Source organism: Eptesicus fuscus, chromosome 18 (assembly GCF_027574615.1).
Source record: "Eptesicus fuscus isolate TK198812 chromosome 18, DD_ASM_mEF_20220401, whole genome shotgun sequence".
In the NCBI taxonomy this organism is placed as follows: Eukaryota; Metazoa; Chordata; class Mammalia; order Chiroptera; family Vespertilionidae; genus Eptesicus; species Eptesicus fuscus.
In genome coordinates this window covers 4529978-4537650 of record NC_072490.1, presented here as the reverse complement: position 1 = coordinate 4537650, position 7673 = coordinate 4529978, and the positions used below count along the sequence as shown (strand labels likewise).

At 50.1% G+C, this 7673-nt stretch overlaps 1 non-coding gene across 1 annotated transcript; it reads left to right on the top strand.

The window, feature by feature from the left end:
* Positions 1–5972: 5972 nt before the first annotated feature.
* On the top strand, positions 5973–6050 carry MIR9249 (microRNA mir-9249). Its single transcript, NR_128946.2, is given in 1 exon segment — positions 5973–6050. It is a non-coding gene; the product is annotated as a microRNA mir-9249 (primary transcript).
* The last annotated feature ends 1623 nt before the right edge of the window (positions 6051–7673 follow it).

Below are 7673 nucleotides of genomic sequence, written 5' to 3'. Positions count from 1 at the left end.
AAATTGATATTTGAGAGCATGTTATTCTGCTAATTTGGAGTAACTCTTTACAAAGAATCCAAACAGTAATAACATTTATAAGACTACTCACTAGACTATTCAATGTTCATCTATTCCACACATCTCTGCTCTTTCCACACACTCCCTAGCAAATACCCTCTCTGCCCACCATCAGCCATCACCCCAATCACCCCACCAGCATCACTCCTGTCACCATAGAAACCACCCCGGAAGATCTCCTCCTTCCATTTCAAAGCTTTATACTTTCAAGGCACTCGTTATATATGGAATGATTTCAAGACATGTTTCTATTCACCTGTTATATTAATATCTCTTATTTCCAGCTACTCTTCTAAGACTTTTGTTCAGAAATGGTAGAAGAATCTACTCATTGTCTTATCCCAGGGAGACAAATGAAGCCAGCCTGGCACGCCCACACAGGAGCGATCAGGAGCTATATGGGCCAAGATCAGGGTGGGGGTGAGGCAATGAGCATCTCCCTTCCCCGTTTTCCAGGAGGTCCTGGAGTTCAAGGACGTGGCACTGTGTTTGTTCCCAGAGAGCTGGAGGAGGACCTCATGGAGGGCGGGCAGTAGCATTTTCCGGGGTCACCATGGGCCTTTACTCAGTAGTTCATTCTGAGCAAGTCTTGTGGAGTTTTTACTAATTGAAAATGGGAGCATAATCCTAGAGGAGGATGCAAGGTACACTGAGTGGGGCTTTTTGGTTTAAATCACAGCAAGCGCTCCCTTGTCTCCTGTTGCTATTTTGCCTGGTTTTCTTTGTTCTTAACCTCAAAAAAATGTAGCTCCTGTATGAGCTGTGCATGTATTTATAGCCTCTGCCCCACATCTCCTGTGGATAAGAGAACAGGAAATTGATGAGCTATGCCCGAATGCATGTGGCATCCAATTGTACTTCAGTCCCAGCTCTACACGTGGAATCTGACTGGGATGTGGACCGCGCATCTGTGAAAACTTGTTCTTGCCTGTGTAATGGCGGTGCCTCGACGGCGTCACTTCTTCCTTTTCAAGTCATGACCTGGAGAAGTGAAGGCCTGGCATCGCTGTCAGAGGTGCGGCTGAAGAGCAGGGCCACGGGAGCCACCGTCTCCAATGCGGTCTCAATCCTGTTCTTTTCGTCGCACTGTTGTGTAACTTCCTGAAATGGTTAGTGTGATTCTCACAGGCATGCTCCCTTTTCTTCTTTCATGAGTGAGCTAAAGCTGTGATTTTTAAAAAGGCCGAGACGGAATATTCTACATGCCCAGGCATTGACTTTGAAAGGCCCATGCCATGCTGCTAGCATCATACTGAAATGTGTCGTCCTCAGAGGAAGAGGGTCCTTCTCACAGAAAGAGCATCCTAGACACAGGACGGTGGGGCTGTCACAGTCAGAGGAGAGCAAGCCAAGGAGCTGTGAGTCTGACCAGAGAAGGTGGTACATTCTTCTATGAAACGACAATGCCACCCGTTTATTCAGAAAGAGGCTGCAGCTTAATGTTGATGGTCAGCCAGTTGGTAATGTTAAATGTAGGAAAAATACCACGTGAAAATTTAAATTAAAAAAGACGTGGGTTGGTCAGAGGAGGTGTGCCCGGCGCTGAGTCATGATCCTATTTTTTTCTTCAGTGGCTGCTGTTTCACAAGGACCAGGATTCTGATTGTCCAACTGGGTGTGTGTTTTTTGGCGCTCAGTGTTACTTATTTTTGTCCTGCTCAGGGTTGGTTGCTTATTCTGTGAGACCAGGGGACACTGGCCATTTAGGGCCTCTGGTTCACCTCCCTGTCTAAGTGCCATTTATCCACAATCAACCTACACACACACACACACACTCACACACACACTCACACACACATACACACACACACTCACACACACTCACACACACACACACACTCACACACACAAACACACACTCACACACACACACTCACACACACACTCACACACACTCACACACACACTCACACACATACACACACATACACACACACATACACACACACTCACACACACTCACACACACACTCACACTCACACACATACACACACACACATACACACTCACACACTCACACACCTACACACACACATACACACACACATACACACACACACACACACACACACATACTCTCACACACACACTCACACATGCAAAATCCTTAATGATGACCCAACCGCCCCAGGTGAAAAGTCAAGCCATGCTCACCAGCAACTGAGAGCAGCAGCCGTACCTCGGGGAGGGCAGGACCTGCCTTCCTGGTCTCGGGGGCTCGTCTGTCCTCTCAGAACCAAGGGCCCTGTTCCCATCTCCTCGACTGGGCATCCCCCCTGCTCCCCACGGGGCTGACAGACTTCAGAGGAGGCGCTGCTTTCTATACTCCATCCCCAGCAAGAACGGGACTTCACATAGAAAACTTTGAAGAGTCACAGATTTATATGCCGGCTTATGGAATTGGCAAGAATTGAATCCCTTTGGAACTGGCAGACGTTGATAGAGTAATAACATTTTTTAAAGTTTACATTTTAATAACATTAGAAAATTGTAAAAGATGACTGGGGTGTACAGAACGAGCCACCTCACTGTACATTCGGTTATCCTATGGCCTCTGAGGACTGGATTTTGGTTAAAAAAATACAAATAAATCAATTAAACTTTTAAAAATGCTTTCGATTAAAATCGGAAATGACTCTACATTGTAATATCAAAAATTAATCTTGTCAATGAGCAAGATAAATAATGGTCACAACTACCGTTAGACGTCGCCACGTAAACGTAGAAAAAGGGAACATCCAGTTACCTCAGAGAAAGTGGCGGGCTTCCTCCCATGAACTCTGCCTGCCAGTACACACACACACACACACACACACACACACACACACGCACACACGCACATACACACACACGCAAGCACGCAAGACGCACACACGCACGCACATTTCTGGACGTCCTTCTTCGCAGTCAGCACGGTCTACCTTGCTTTGCATAAATATACAGGTTTGACTGCAGCTGACCTTAAGCCCTACAAGGTCAGGGCTAGTCTGCACCCGGGAAAATACCCGCCACACTCACCTGTCTCTCCCGCTCCCACTCAATAAATTGTCCTTTAACGAATGAATAGATGGACGAATCCACCTGCCAGTCATAGACTGTAGAGCAGGACACTCAGACGAGCTCAGCCTGAGCTGATGGTACATCGTCTCCTCGGCGTTGACTCCAACCTGCACTGGGTACCGGCTGCAGGGGGAGCCGTTGAGGGACCGCTGAACTCACTGGGAAAGAACTCTGTGACTGAGTAATAGCACCTGCCAAGCCAACAGAACAGGAAATAGGCCACCACCTCCGCCATCAAGTAACCCCTCGCCCCAGGTCACAATAAAACAGTATGGAGGCTCCTCAAAAACTACCCTACAACTCAGCCATTCCATTCGCGGGTATCTATCTAAAGAAAACAAGAACGCTTATTTAGAAATATGCATGCACCTCTACGTTAACCCTGGCCTTACTTACAATAGCCGAGCTATGAAAGGAACGCAATTGCCCATCAAGAGACTAACACCATGGTCGGCAAACTGCGGCTCGCAAGCCACATGCGGCTCTTTGGCCCCTTGAGTGTGGCTCTTCCACAAAATACCACGGCCTGGGCGAGTCTATGTTGAAGAAGTGGTGTTAGAAGAAGTTTAAGTTTAAAAAATTTGGCTCTCCAAAGAAATTTCAATCATTGTACTGTTGATATTTGGCTCTGTTGACTAATGAGTTTGCCGACCACTGGCCTAGCAGATGAAGAAGTGGAACCATTGCACAATGGAATATTACTCAGCCACGAAAAAGAAGGAAAGCCTGCCAGTGGTGACAACATGCGTGAGGGTATTATGCTTAGTGAAATAAGTTAGACAGAGAGAGACAAATAATGTATTTTTTTCACTTCTATGTGGAATCTAAAGAGCAAAATAACAAACAAAACAGAAACAGACTCATCGATGCAGAGAAGAGACCCGTGCTTTTCAGCGGAGGCTGAGGGGACACTGAAAAGGTGAAGGAGATGAGGAGATACACACTTACAGGCATAACATAAATGTCACAGGATGTCACGCACGGCCTAGGGAACGGCGGCAATAACGTCGCAATAACTCTGCTCCCTGACAGATGGGCGCATGGCTTGTCACCGCGGTCACATCCCAAGGTGGGTAGGTGTCCGCCACTGTGTTGACGCCTAACACTAATACACGTCGCATGTCAACTGCACTGTAATAAAAATACAGACTTTGATGTCAGAAATAGAGCTTCCAGGCTCAGCTCTACCATTTGCTGTCACTTACCCTGTCCGCACTCACCGTGCTCAGCAAGGGAAAAGTGGGGTCACCGCGCTGCCTTCTTCACGGGGTGGGGCGAGCCATGGCACGCGATAGGAAATCTGCAAAGCTCATGCGGGAAGCTGTCCATGTGTGATCTTCACGGGTATTTCTCTTCTTCCGGATCGTATTTGTAAAGTCGATTTCCCCTCTGGGCCCCCATGTCCTTCTCAAGAACTCCAAGGTTCAACGTGATATTCCAGTGGGTTTCACCTGTTAGATACACTTATGGTCAGTGCTCCATTCATCCCCAGGTTGTAAGCATCATTCGGCCTTCCCGGGGCACTCACGTCAAGAAGTCAATGCAGAATTAACATTCGGTAAAATACAGTGGTTGTGAGCGTTCCGTTCAATGAGTTTTAATGAATGTACTCACCAGGACGCCACCACTCATAACAAGACATAAACATTCCCATCGCCCCAGGAAGTTTCTCATGTCCTTTTTCAATTAAAAAGTAAAAATAAAAATAAGGGAATGCCTCAAAAACACGTGTCCTCCTACAGCAGCTCCGTGCTAACCTTCTCTAGGCTTCATTCTGCCAACATGGGCCCCAGCCAGGGGGTGCCCATCGCCGGCCGCCTTCCCTCAGCTCAGCAGAAAGTGTGACAAAGAGGAAAGAACAGTGAACCCAGGAACTCTGCGGAGGCCATTTAAGATCAGCCGACCCGGGCGAGCACCCCCGCCCCCCCGCCCCCCCCGACTGTTTGAAGGTGGGAATCTGCACTTTATGCAGCATCTGCTAAGTTTGCTGATGACTTCGGAAAGGAGGGACACCTCTCACAGAAGTGGGGGTGCCCAGGCAGCATCCGGGCATGCGGGCGCCACACTCGGCATCTGCCTCTCTGTGGAGTGAGGGTCTGGGCTCTCCCAGCACCAAATGGGCCAGGCCTTTATGGAGGAGCCCTTGCTAAGCAAATGTGTGTGACATTTTTGTATCAATCAGAAAAATAGACAGCGTGCCCCCCCAAATGTACACACTCTTGGAATAATGATAGAGGCAGTGTTTGCATGTCAACTCCGTTCTCACACTCCCAGTGGCATCTGAGGATGAATTTCCTTTGTTCCAAGCTCAGTCTGGCTGGAAAGAACGAAGCATCAGTGAGCTACCAGCTGTTCCAGTGTGCACACGTGTTTTGGGGGACCTCGTACTAGTTTGTGCTCATGAATTGACTATGTCATTATCGAGACGGTTGTTTTTAGATATTGTTTTTATTTCAGTGATTGCTTTTTGCGAGTGCCCCATGTTGGGCTGCCAGTTGCAAGTCTCCCCCCCGCCGCCCCCCATGTCCCGCGTGGTTCAGGGTTCAGGTTCAGGGTTCGGGCTCTGGAGGAGGCCGCACACAAATGAAAGACTAGACAAGAAAGTATAAATTTGGGAATTGGGGGCCAGGCGGGAGCCCAGCTCAAGGGGAAGGACTCCGCTTTGCTCTGGCCTTGCGATCCCTTTTATTCAGGTTCGGGACCCACCCACAGCTCCTAGGCAGGCAATTCCAGGAATAGCTCCCTGATAGCCCATCAGCAAGGATTTACATAAGACTAAAAGGTGGAGGTTGCTTTAGCTACCCTTGTCTCAGCTAGACAGTGGGTGCTTGGCTCTGACCTTTCAGAGCTTCCAGGTTGACCAGCCTTCCGGGTTCCTTGTCCACCCCTCCCTGCTGGTGAGGACAATGGGCGGCTTCCAACAGCTTTTCTTTGCGGTTCCCAGGTTCCTCACATGCATTATCCAGGATGCTGTCTTTCTCAGCCTGCATTTCCTCATCATCTCCCCTGAAAGGAGCCCGCTTGGCTCCTGCCCATGAAGGGTTAACACCCTGTCCATCCGAGCATCTGTTTATGGAACATGCACATCTGTGCTTGAGGCATAACCAGTCCTTTGTTTTCACCACCCACTTCACCTCATTGCGGGTGGACTGACCCACGGGAAACATGTGCTCCACTCCCTGTGTCCTGCTACCTGATGGAGTGGGTTCCTGCATGGATCCCACCTTCTTTTTTTAAAAAAATATTTTTTTATTGATTTTTTACAGAGAGGAAGGGAGAGGGATAGAGAGTTAGAAACATCGATGACAGAGAAACATCGATCAGCTGCCTCCTGCACACTCCCTTCTGGGGATGTGCCTGCAACCAAGGTACATGCCCTTGACCGGAATCGGACCTGGGACCCTTCAGTCCGCAGGCCGACGACGCTCTATCCACTGAGCCAAACCGGCTAGGGCTGATCCCACCTTCTTATGCTCTGTATTTCTGATGCTTTGCCATCCGGGATCTGGCTGACTTTGGAGAGACTGACCCTCCAGGGCAGCCAATTCCCAGGGTCAGGAGAGGACTCGCTGCGTGTCTTTCACAGGCAAACCAACCAGTCCAGGGCCCATTCCCCCTGTGCCCTCCTCATAGGCCCCTCCCCTCTGGGCCTGTATCCCCTGCCCTTCAGCCCAGCGCCAGGTACCAGACAGGTAGCAACAGCCTCACACCCAAGGCAGTTGCAATTATTCAAACCAGTGTACCCTAAACCCCCCACCCCCTCCATCCTCCGACTGTTCCTTCACCTGGGAACCACAGTGAAGCCTCCTGCCTGCATCCCTCCACCCCGTGTCCCTGACTGACAGGACATGGCCCTCCCCTGGGGACTCGAACACCCTTTTCAGAGGCAGCAGCTCCTGAGCCTGCTGTCTTCACTGCACTTGGATAACCGTAATGGATCAGGAAGCTGGCGGGCCAGCGTGGATCCTGCAGAGTTTTGAGAGATGTTTGTTAGAGGCACGGTCAGGCCGTAGAGTGTCCCCGTCCCTTGCAATCTTAGCGATCTCTATGCTGGTGGGGAGGATGGCAAAGGGATCGATGTATGGCCGTGGCAGTCCCACTATTTGGGACCAAACCCTGACTTTGCTACCTCTGAGCGACGTGATGTAGAACAAGTCCCTGGTGCCTCATCTTCCACCTGAAAGACGCGATGAGTATCCCCCGTACACAGCCTGGGCTTGTGGGGAGTACTAGCCAACATGTGCCAGGCGCTGCAACCTTGGGGAGTCTCCAAGACCACCCTCCCTTCCGATAGAACTGCAAGTTTAGGAGGCCCCCGAGCCCCTCGGGCTTGGTCATTCCCTGGAAGGACTCACGGATTCCTCATTGTTCTCACGTCTGTGGTTTATTCGGTGAAAGGACACGGATTCAGCCGCGAGAAGAGGCGCCCAGGGTGGTGTCCAGGGAGTCCCACGGGCAGAGTCTCCAGCCGTCCTGTCCCAAGGGGAGGCCCCACCGCCAATCTTTATTGGGGCTCAGTCATGGGGACCTGGTTACTGCCCCTGTGGCCTAC